General features: G+C 35.5%; 1 protein-coding gene and 1 non-coding gene across 2 annotated transcripts in view; one reads left to right on the top strand and one right to left on the bottom strand.

Annotated features, from left to right (window-relative positions):
* The window catches only part of TAFA2 (TAFA chemokine like family member 2), a 502,164-nt gene that overhangs the window by 11,307 nt on the left and 478,054 nt on the right, over positions 1-12,803 (top strand). The window lies entirely within an intron of this gene.
* TRNAE-UUC (transfer RNA glutamic acid (anticodon UUC)) lies at positions 10,729-10,800 on the bottom strand. The gene has a single exon. It is a non-coding gene; the product is annotated as a tRNA-Glu (tRNA).

Raw genomic sequence — 12,803 nt, 5'->3', positions numbered from 1 at the left:
TTGCTCTGCTAATCCTAAATACCTTTCCAAAAGTGATTTCTTTAGGGTTGAAGACATCATAACTTATTATTTAGGGAGTTTGACTTCTTCATATTTGATTTGTACTTTCCCCCCAAACCAGCTTTACTAATGCCAGAGGTGTCATAGCTCAGGTGTGTGACTCTATTCTACCCAGACATGACCTTGGATCTCATGTCACAAACTCAGCTCAAATAACATTTTTATTGCCAGTTTTATCAAAGCCCTGGAAATTTTTATGTTTTGTTATGCTAGGATATTAATTTTAAACAGATTAGATTTAGACATATCAATCTGAGAAGATGAAATAATTTGTTTTCTTCCAAGTTATATGATTAATATAGTTTGTAATAGTAATGCTATTAAATCTTACTCAGTTTCTTTTAAGTGCTTTGGAAGCTTCTATAGAATAGCTTTGCTTATAGCTGAGTAATGATATGCATTGATTTTACTCAGTCTGTTAGACTGTAAGCTCTGTGAGGCAGAACCATGTTTATCATGTTTCTATTGATTCCTGGTACTTAGCATAGTGTCGGACGTATAACCCACTTAATAAATTTAATGGGAAGTTGACCAGCAATTCATATTGATAGAATGTCTTTTTGTATGTTTCTTCAATGTGTGAAGAAGTATTCTACAAAGAACTGTCATTTATTTTAATTGTGTTTGTGTGTTGTACGTGTGAGAGAGCATTTATTTTGACCTGCCCTTTCCATCTCTTATCTGAAAGGTATGTTAGCATTAAAAAATAAATACATTCTAGGCAAAACATCAAGGACAAAATCAAAATGAATATGCTGACTGATATTCCCATTCTTTTCACAATTTATTGTAAGCTGGAGGTTTAGAGACTGCATATGCTTATGATTCCATTGTTGTATAAATTAAATATTTGTCAATGTCAAATTTAAGTGTTGTTAATCACATATGGAATATATTTTGATTGCTCTTGTCAGTGACTGACTCATCATTCATTAGGGAATTTAAAGCCGTTTATTCTTATCTACATAATTACCATTTTCATAATTTATCATGAACCAGATTTGCTTATTTCACCTTCAGGAACACTATTGACTGTGATATCATTGTTCTTGGCTTCAATGATATTGAAAATTATTGGTGTTCTAATTTTAAATGCTATTTAGTACAGGTAGTATGCATTCAAATATTGATTTTATTTTAGTCCTTCTGGGTTAAGCAAAGCTTTTAAATGCTTGCTACCAAAGATGATTTCACAAAATTAAAATTCTTTGACTATATTTGAATATGAAGGAAACTCATGTGTATTATAAAGCCAAAAAAATCAACTCATTAGATCATTAAAAACTGAAAGTTGAATTTTGTGTTGACTTTATTTTAAAAGATTTAATTAAACTGTACATATTAACATCCTTATATACTTAAAAAGTTGCTCAAAACCCTTAAATATAATGTCTTCACTCTTTGAGGTATAAAACATATTTTTGTAACTCTTTAATGAGTCAAAGGACAGGCTCTAATTTGAATCGATCTGATTTTTCTCTGTATTGTCCAAAACCATTCATACTTTTATAATTAAGATCTAAGGCTATTGAGCTAGGTACACTGTGAAATTTATTGAAAAAAATCTATGCTTCTTCCCAAATCAATCTCAAATATGAGGTTAATGAAAAATTTAGGCACTGTGTATTATGGAGAGATTTTCAAAATCAGTAAGTAGAATTAAAATCAAGCTTATTGTATATTGGTGAATTTTACCTTGCAGCAGAAGTTTGTTACAACTGTAGAAGCCTATGTAAGTTAAGGTCTTCCTTGCCTGGTATCTTTTCCTATCAGCTGATTACATCTAGTTTTCAAAATGGACTTCAGGATTTGAGACTAATACTTCACTTTGTATTTTGTGAAATCTGCTTCAAGTTCACTGGGGAGATGGTATACCAGACTGAAGCAAAATGAAAGCAAAAAGACTAAATAACTGACAATCAGAGATTGAAAAGGTGGCAAGTTTAGCATTTTGTAGGATGTGATGGGAAAAAGGTATTAGATAGGGGGCCAGATGGAATGAAAGGGAAGAAAAGTGGTCAGAAGGGAAGTTTGTTTTAGTTATCATTTTTATACAATGAATAGAGGAAATTATTGACCATTGAGAGAAGAAAAAATGTTAGACAAAGAATATATGCATTGTAATTCTTGAAGAATAAAGACATAAAATAGCAATGAACTAAAGTAAAGTTATAGATGAAAGAAAGATATATGGTGCCTAACCTTTTTTTTTTTTTTTTTTTTTCCCCCTTGATCTTGTAAAAACTCTATCCAGGAATAAGAAGTTTCTGTCAAGATTTTTTTTTTTTTAATTTAACCAAGTCAGAAAGAATGGGTCCTAGTTCTGACCTTGCCTCCAGATAGTCAGCCCTTAAAAAATTACCAAACACTTCTGTCATCAGTTTTCTCAGTGGTAAATGAGATGATTGGATTTAATGATTACTTAGATCCCTCCAAGCTCTGTAAGTCAATGATGACCATAGGTCATCCTTCTCTGCTTCTATTCTGTGTCTTCTTCTTTTTTTTTTTTTTTTTTTTGTCTTTTTGCCTTTTCTAGGGCCGCTTCTGCAGCACATGGAGGTTCCCAGGCTAGGGGTCGAATCAGAGCTGTAGCCACCAGCCTACACCAGCGCCACAGCAACGCGGGATCCGAGCTGCGTCTGCAATCTACACCACAGCTCATGGCAACGCCGGATCCTTAACCCACTGAGCAAGGCCAGGGATCGAACCTGCAACCTCATGGATCCTAGTCAGATTCGTTAATCACTGAGCCACGATGGGAACTTCTCTATTCTGTATCTTAGACACTGCCCTGTCTGCTTCCTTCCTAGACTATGAAATTCTTGAGGTCAAGAAAGATGTTTTATTCTTCACTTTGTACTACCTAAGCCTACCCTAGAACATATTTAGGTATTTAATAAGCATTTTATTAATAAATCATTTATTTTATTATTCTAAAATTCCAGATTATTTCCCTTTTATCTTCATAATAAACAACAAAGTGTGTTCCAGAAGCATAAATAATAACCACATTTGCATTCTGCTGTATTTTTTATAAAATACTTTATAAATGTGATTTCATTTCATGTTTAAAATGGCTGTAAGTTGAGGATAAATGCTATCCTCAATTTGAGGTGAGCAAACTGATAGAGACAGCTAAAAATCATACAACTAGCAAGTGCCAAGAGGCTGATTTGCACACAAAGCCCATCTGTTGGGATAAATTTCTCCGTGGGTCTCTCAAGACACTAAGTACCCCTTTGTTCCATAATATCTTTTTAAGAAAGTTTAAAAGGCGAACAGTCTTAGAAGATCAGATGTCTCTCTGAATCACAGGAAAGATCTGTTTACTGTTCAGCACACACACAAATCTTCCTCCAGGGTAAAGGGCATGTTTGCTTGTGGCCCATTATAAAAGATTTGGGTTTCCTAAGCTCAACGTGCCACAAACCAGTGTGTGTGTGCAACATCCACATGGGCTGCTTTGCATCACACCTGTGGGACTTGGGGACAAAGGGAGGTGACTCAAAAGTGATGTTCATCCTTCTGGCTATGAAATAAGTCCTCTCTTTCTGACCCAAGAGTCTTGTGCCTTTTGCTACTATCCATAAAATTCAGCAGGCTTGCAAGTAGGGTAAAGACTCTCAGAACCCATGTAGTTATTAACAGTATATCTTTCTGTTACATCAAAGAAAAATCTCTGTCTTTACGGAGTATGTGTCCACTTCCATAGCCACTCTAAGAAGAACTGTAACAGAATGAATGACCTATTATATGCTGCCAGGCTTTTAGTTCTGGGGTCCCTGCTGAGACCCATCCTCCTGTGATAATTAGATGCTTTGGTGGCACTGTAGAAAGTAGATTCTAGGGAGTCCAAAATAGGAAGCCAGGAGGAAATTGAACCAATCAGCCAAGGAGACTGAAGGTCCTGGCTTGGGTGACTGATGATGTTCATACAGGGAGATCCCCAAAGCTAGTCTGTCTAGATGAAGATAGTTGGTTTAATTTTAAACATTTTGAGTTTGAGGTGCTCTTGGAATACGCAAGAGGAAATCTGTACAAGTTGTGGCAAGTATGGGTCTGGAGTTCAGGACAGAATTAGGGTTTAGAGAGAAAGATTTGGGAGTCATCAGTATACATGTTGCTGTTTAAATCTTCTAACTAGAAGAGATCTCCAGGAAGAGTGTTGAACAAACACCAAGGAGAGAGAGACCCCTGGGGAACAGTAGCCTATATAAAAGAATCTTAGCTCTTTTTAATGCCAAAAAGAAGAGTCACCTTTCTCTCTGCTGTTCTCTCTCTGGGTTTTTGCTCAGCTTGCTGCAACTTGGCCTCATAAACCATGAAGTCCACCTTTGCTGTAATGACCTGCTGTCTAGAGAAGCTGATGATAGCAGGAAGGGAGAGCAAAAGAGGAAAGTGGGGAGCATGCCTGGAGTTCCTTATTTCGATTTTCCCTACTGCTACTCCTGGATATCATTGTGTATTAAGGCTGTGCTCCTGCAGAGCTGTGCTGGACAAGCACACTGTGAGGGGGTAGAGACTTAGCTGCTATGGTCTTTACTCTCTATGGAGATTTACTGATACTTTAAAAAGTTAAAACCCGAACATTCACAATGTGCCAGGCACTGTGCCAAACACTCTACATGAGTTATATAATATACTCGATAATTCCAGAAAAAGGTATTACTCTTATCCCTATTTTATTAATAAGTGGCTTGACCATGGCTGGACAGCTTGTAAAAAGCAGACAAGTCTTGAATTGTACATCCTGCCTTCAGAGCTGAGTTTTAAACCATACAGTACTGCATCTCAATCATACTTGTTGGAAAAGTAGACTTATTCTGCTTAATAGAATGCTGGATAAAGAATTGTCTTGGTATCAGTTATTTCTATCTAGACATCCTAAGTTCTCTCTAAGTTTAGAGTTATATCATTTAAATTATGCTGTAACATCCATATCATTCTTTGCATATCTCTCAGATTTCCCATATGTAGCATGTAGCGTGCCATGGTCCTCCAATTTCATTTAATAAGAAACTTTATTAAGTAATGAGATAAAAACCTAGCATTCAAGAAAATTTGAAAAATTATTCATATACTCAAATACTTGTTCCTTTGAATTGAAAAAGTAAAATCCCAACTCCTAAGCATGTGTGAGCTAAAGTGGGTCTTTTTCTGGAATTTAAATTCAGGCTGAAATAGTCTATTACATTTATCTTGTGAAAATATCTCTGGGGCTCTTTGCTGTGTAAGAAATGGGTTTCTTAAGGGTAGGGTGGGAGTAGCCTACGCAGCAGTGCTGGTGCAGAACTCACTTGCCTCTGTAGAACATCAATATAAGACTAATTAGATGCTAGATGCTTGTTGAGTATTGAACAATGCAATCTTCTAATTTTCTGATTAATGACAAAGCTTCATGAAAACATTAATTATATTGGAAGAATTCAGACAATGCCTTTTTGAGTAAAACAGAAAATATATCTGTAAATGGACTTTTTTCCTAATAATATGATAATGCAGGTAGTAGGTATTCTATGGTAATATGAATAGTAGGTTCCTGTTCTTGAGGTTATGGATGTTTTTAAATGATGGCAAAATCAAAGGAGGAATACTGTATTATAGTTACATTGCATTTTCTTTTGAATCTGTTTTTAAACACGTTGGAAAAGGATGGGAACATACTGAATCTTTTTTTTTTGATGAAAGATATGGAATGCTTAGCATATATATGTGTGTGTATGTTATATCTATTCATAATATCTGTTTGTAATATATAATGTGCTCTTTGTACACTTTACTTTCTTTGTCTGAATTATAATTATTGGTTCTAGAATGGATTAGTAGGTGGGAATAATTTGTCTTAATCATCAATAATTTAAGTATCATATAGATTATACTCTAAAACTATAAATAGCCCTAGCCAGAAAGTTTTGTTATAAGAGAAAGTCCTCTTGTGACAGATAAAATGTAAAATCATAACAAACAATAATATACCTTCATTTGAAGAGCCACTTTGTTGAAGCTGACAGGGCAGTTTTATTTCAAATGACTGGGGATATGACAAAGTGAAAATGTGGTATAAAAGGAGCTTATTGTAGATACATAATAACTTTAGAAATGAAGAAAAATGTGGAGTTTAAAGAAGTGAGGATATAATCAGAGCAATAAGTAGGCATTTCAAATATTTTTCTTTATGCATTTTATTATAACATTTACACCTGATTCCACCCCTCCCCCTGCCATAATCTTATAGTTTTAAATCAGGAAAAAAAACATGGAGGATATAGAATCCAAAAGCCTCACTTTATAAATGAAGTCTCAATGCCCAGAGCTGTAGCCAGATAAGTTGAAGGGCACAGAAATAGTGGTAGATCAAGTCTGGAACCTAGTTTTTCTGATTTTTCAGTCGGATGTTTCCACTACAAATAATCTTTGTCAGCTTTTCATAGAATCAAAGTTCTGGAAGGGAGTTTCAGAAGGCACTTAATCCGTCTTGCTTTCTTACACTGATGTACAAAGTTATGTGAACATTGATCCAATTAAAGAAAAATATTCTACAGAGAAAAATTGCTAAAATTTCATTCAATAGTTTATTCTAGAGCTTAATACCCTGTTTGTCAATATTCATTTAATCATTGTTTATCTAGCACCTACTATGTGTCAGGCACTATGCTATGTGCTGCGGATACTTAGTAGGTAAAGGAGAGTGTTTTTACTTCTTGGAGTTTATAGTCTAGTAGAAGAGGTAGCCAATAAATGAAAATGTACATGTGCATATAAATTTACACCCACAAATATCTTTGCACATTTAGGGTCAAGCTGTATCTTCAAATACTTATAATATAGAGTTATATCAGTGGACAGACATACAAGGAGAAAGATTTTTATTTTTTATTAAAGTATAGTTGATTTACAATGTCGTGCCAATTTCTGCTGTACGGTGCATACACACACACACACACACACATTCTTTTTAAATAATATTTGCCATCATGGTCTACCCCTGGGAGACTGGATATAATTCCCTGTGCTATATGGTAGGACCTTATTATCTATCCATTCTAAATGTGATGTTTGCATCTACTAACCCCAAACTGCCACTCCATCCCGCTCCTTCCTCACCCTCCCTTGGCAACCACAAGTCTGTTCTCCATGTCTATGTGTCTGTTTCTGTTTTGCAGATAGGTTTATTTGTGCCATATTTTGGATTCCACATATAAGTGATATCACATGGAATTTGTCTTTCTCTTTCTGACTTCATTTAATATGATAATGTCTAGTTGGATCTGTGTTGCTGCAAAAGTTGTTATTTCTTTTTTTATGATTGAGTGGTGTCCCATTGTATGTATGTACCCCATCTTCTTTATCGATTCATCTATCAGTGGAAGTTTAGGTTGCTCCCCTGTCTTGGCTATTATGAATAGTGCTGCAATGAACATAGGAGTGCTTGTATCTTTTTGAATTATCGTTTTGTCTAGATATATACCCAGGAGTGGGAATGCTGGATCATATGGTAGTTCTAGTTTTAGTTTTTTGAGAAATCACCATACTATTTTCCATAGTGGTTGCACCAATTTACATTCCTACCAATAGTATAGGAGGGTTCTCTTTTCTCCACACCTATAAAGAGAAAGATGTTGATTCAAAAGGAGAAAACTTGGTAATATTTAGAGCTGTCCAAAGATTTAAGAGTTTTAGAAAGCAGTAAGCTTCTGGAGTTTCCATTATGGCTCGCCGGTAAGGAACCCGACTAGTATCCATGAGGACACAGGTTCAATCCCTGGCCTCGCTCAGTGGGTTATGGATCTGGCATTGCTGTGAGCTGTGGTGTAGGTCATAGATGGGGCTTGGATCTGACGTTGCTGTGGCTGTGGCATAGGCTAGCAGCTACAGCTTGGATTTGACCCCTAGCCTAGGAACTTCCATGTGCCATGAGTGCGGCCCCAGAAAGACAAAAAAAAAAAAAAAAAAAAAGGCTGTAAACTTCTAACATTGGGGTTTTCATAAACATGCAACTGGACAGCTTCCGGGAGAGTATTATTTCAGAGGCATTCAAATGGTAAATGGATGTTTTCTGAAGTTTTCTTTGAAGTTCTTTATGGGTAAAATTAAATTTTTTACCCAGTGGATTTTATTTAGGTTTCATTTTAGTTGATTTTTCTGACATTTGATTTAGACGACCATCTTTTCCAACTCAACTTCCCTCCCCCATAGGCTTATTTAACAATATTCGTGGTTCTCGTCTTCCTGTAATTGTTCTTTAGAACCTCTTTGCTGGCTCCTCTTCCTCAATATCTCCTTGAAATGATGGTGTTCCCTAGTCTCTGTCCTTGGAGTATCTACATATTCATAGTTCCTCGCTGATTCTCTTTACTCTCATTACTTAACTGGTGCCAATGTGCTGATGATTTCCAAATCTGAGATTCCTAGCAAGATTTTTTTCAGTCTGAATGTCCAACTCCAACTGTATGCCAGGCCTCCCTATCTGGATGTCTCAGCTTAAATGTACTCTGCTCTCTCAAAAGTCTTCTGTTTTTTTTTTTTTTTCCTTTGTCACCAAATAATATTTAAATCTGTCTAAAGACTAAAAATTATCTCAGAAAGTGGTGGATTTATAACACTGGAGATTGGGGATACTTATCATCCACCAGGTTATTGAGATCAAAAACTCAGACATAGGTTTAGAAGACACTGTTTTAGGGCAAGGTCCATGGCCTGTGGTAGATATTTAATAATTGTCAAATAAATGAATGGATAAAGTTTATGCTTGATACCAAGGCTGCTGTCTTTTTCTGCTCCTAAAGGAGATTAAAACATTTGATAAGAAAAGTTGTGGAGTGACCTTTTCACATACTATCAGTTCAGAATATCTTAAAGGAAAATTGATAAGGAGAACTTTCAAGGTCTTTTCCATTTAGGAAACCTTTTGTTTCCATGTATGTAGTGAGGACATGACACTAATGTTCATTGAGTACACTGGGTCATGACCTTTATAGGAACATTTGTTATTTACTTATTTATTTATTATTTATTGTCTTTTTAGGGCTGCACCTGTGGCATATGGAGGTTCCCACTCTAAGGGTCGAATCTGAGCTGTAGCTGCCAACCTACACCACAGCCACAGCAACGTAAGATCCAAGCCATGTCTGCTACCTACACCACATCTCATGGCAGCACCAGATCGTTAAACCACTGAGCAAGGCCAGGGATTGAACCCATGTCTTCATGGATACTAGTTGGGTTCGTTAACTGCTGAGCCATGATGAGAACTCTGGAACCTTTATTTGTGTACCTGAACCTTTATATATGTATGAATTCATTTATTCCTCATAATGGCCTAAGGCTTCAAGAAATTAGTATCAATATCGTCATTTTATGGCTAAATAGTTGACTGTCAACGAGGTTAAAGGGTAGCCCTGCTGAAGGTCCCTAAACTTATTCGGTGACCGAATTCAAATTTTAACCCAGGTTATTCGTATCTAAAGACAAAGACTTGCTCTAGCCTTCATTTATTTTCTGTTGATTATTGTCAATTTACCAAGGTCACTAGCATTTTAATTCCATCTTTATACATGAGCACACTTTGCATGTTCTTCAAGCTTCGAATGTGAAATTAGTATTTTATGCAGTAAAAAGAGGGAGAAATCAGCGCTTGCTTTGAAAGAGCTTTTGACAGAGTTGCCTGCCATGTTACAAAGCATGTTGTCTTGTCCATCATGGAGGCTGTCGAAAATAATTTAAACCACTCTAGATCCAAGATTAATGCCTGGGATGCTTCATTTTTTTTTTTCTTGGAAGTTTTTTCTGAATTGTTGTGGTTGTATGATCTTGGAAGTATTTTTTGGTATGTTGATGAGTATATATTACTTAAGTCATGTCAAGAGAGTCTTCCATCTAGCTGGAGCTATTGGGGCTCTTTTTCAGGCACTCATAAAACTTGATTTACATCCATTAATGCATCTACCTTGTTGTGATGAAATCAAAGCAAACCCTTTGTTTGCTTTAGTCACTAGGTTATGTAATTCTTGATGATAGGGACTGTTTTCTGCCTGTTTCCTGACACGTTGTTATTCCATAATACATGTTTAGTGGAGGATGAAGGAAGGAAAGTCTCCTTGTCTTCTATATCCAGAACTTATATTAAATTTGTTGGAAATGTTTTCTTTCTTAAAGAATTGTTTTACTACATGATCTGTACTGTTTTTCTTTGTGACAAAGGTTTAACGATGATTTGCCTTGGTAGGTTTCCAGTTACATAAAAAATATATGTTTATGTATATTTACATGTATTTATACAATATAGTTACATTCTGACCGTATTCCTAATCCTCTATGAATTTTTGAAAATGATGGGTGTGGGCTTGTGGCCAATTTCTTAGCATTGTGATAGATTTGTATATTTTTACTTGAGCTCAGTTTTGTCAGTATGCAGTTCATCAAAAAGGAAGAAAAGAGGTCCTTGAAAGTCTCTTGTGAAATTCTTATTGTGGGGTGCCTGTTCCAAGTGATTCATTATAAAGAGAATGTCATGCAGCAAAAGTTTCTTGTTATTTTTCCAACTTTGTTCTAGTCACAGCTATAGTTTCTTTCAATACCATTAAGGTTCAGGACCCATGTTTCAGAATTTTGATTTTTTTTTTTTTTTTTTTTGGCTATGGCATGTAGCAGCTTGATGTGGGATTTAAGTTCCCAGACCAGGAATTGAACCTGGGCCACAGTGGTGAAAGCACCAAATCCTAACCACTAGACCACCAGGGAACACCCAGAATTTGGAATGATTCTATAATATAAAGTTTTTTCAGAGTGGAGCTCAAAAATTGTACACTGAGAATTTGCTTACTTAGGTTCTCTCTATTCTCTTCAAATACTATAGAGCATCTGCATGAGTTGGTTATCAGTACCGAAGCAATGATTAACAATAAAGCAATGATAACAGTGATTAATACTGAATTAATTGTAACAGCAGTAATACAATATATAATCAGAGACACCATGTGATACCTTAAGTATGGTGGGTCATAGCCAAGTGAATAATGTTTCTAGGCTGCAAACCACTTACTAGTTTCAAGATAGAGGTAAATCAAGAAATGATAATAGCAGCCTAAATATAAAGGTAAGAGTAAACATAGTTTTAAAAATTGTGGATACAAAATGTTGGCAAGTAGAGTTGTAATAATGGGCCAACAGCCAAGGTCATCTGCTATCTGATAAAACCCACTTTGCAGTTGGGGTTTATAGTTCTAGGTGGTCCCTTTTGAGTAAATCCTACAGAGAAGTCATAAACAACTACATCACTCTAGTAGAGCAAAGGCAGAAATGGAAGAACATAAAAGCAGAGTTATCTATCTCAGGAAGCTGGGTGACTTGATGTACAAGCTGGACAAGTTTCAAAACTAGCATTTCTTTCATGTTTTGGCAACATTTCAGAAGAATGTACATCTTTACACTCATTATATCACTAGGATATTTCTTTCCTCAAAGAAATTGTCTATAAAGTACTCACCCAGTGCAATGCTAATGAGTTACCTGACTTTAAAAGTACTTTTACTTATGATTATAATGATGGTAACAGTGGACTGTAACATACAGTTTCCTTTGTTTGGCATTAAAAAAAGGGATATCAATTATTTTATGCTCAAGGGTACTATTAAGTCTTGCCCCAGGGTCCTTGGGACTGCAGTGTTTTCTTCTGGCTTTCATAAATCACTGGCTCAACACAGACAAGATGGTTATGATGCTTGTAAAGAGCTTGGAAATCCATATAATATAGACATGGTCTTAGAATCTTCCTTGATTTTTAGATATGAGCTTATATTGTAAACTTGTTTTTATTATACACCCCAGGCTCATATCTACAATACAGGTGCTGTCAGTTATGAATAGAATATGTTAATACAAATATTCATTTAAAAAGAACTTTTACTTAGTTTAAAACCTCTGTTGCTTGTGCTGTTTTCTAATTTACCACTCTTCCAGCAGGTCTCACTGTTTATTATAACACATATAATGTTATGGAACTCTTACTAAATGCCTCTTTAAGGTACAGAAAACTCGGTGAAGGTAGATAATACAGGTAGTCATCAACTTACACATAGTTGTGTGCAGGTGTCTGTGTGGTGTGTTTGAGAGACATCTCAGTGTATTAAATAGATCATAGACTTTGGCATTAGACAACTAAGATAAGAGTTCTGTTGCTTACTAGACATATGATATTGGCCAAATCACCCTGCTTCCACAAACCAGGTTATGACCAGTTTTATTGCTGTATACCTCTGTTTATTCCTCTACTCCTAGATTAGAAAGTCCAAGGTAAACAACATTTCTTCTGAAAGCATTTTAACATGTCTCTAAAAGATAATGACATTAAATTTTTTAAAAGTATTTTGGATATAACCCCTTATTAGATAGATAATTTGCCAATATGTTCTCCTGTTCCATAGGTTGTCTTTTTATTTTTTCCAAAAACTAGACAGAGCTTTTTAATTTGGTGTCATCCCACTGCTTTATTTTTGCTTTTGTCTTTGCCTTTGGTGTTAAATCCAAAAAATCATTACCAAGACTGCAGTTTGAGAAATTACCCACTATGTTTTTTTCATAAGAGTCTTAGGGTTTCAGTTCTTATGTTTATGTCTTTAATTCATTTTGAGTTGTTTTGAGTATGGTGTGAGATAGTGGTCCTGTTTCATTCTTTTGTATATGGCTCTTCAGTTTTTCCAGTACCATTTATTGAAGAGACTATCCTTTCCCTATTGTATTTTCTT

This window comes from Phacochoerus africanus, chromosome 7 (assembly GCF_016906955.1).
Source record: "Phacochoerus africanus isolate WHEZ1 chromosome 7, ROS_Pafr_v1, whole genome shotgun sequence".
Lineage (NCBI taxonomy): Eukaryota > Metazoa > Chordata > Mammalia > Artiodactyla > Suidae > Phacochoerus > Phacochoerus africanus.
This window is presented reverse-complemented; position numbering and strand designations above follow the sequence as displayed.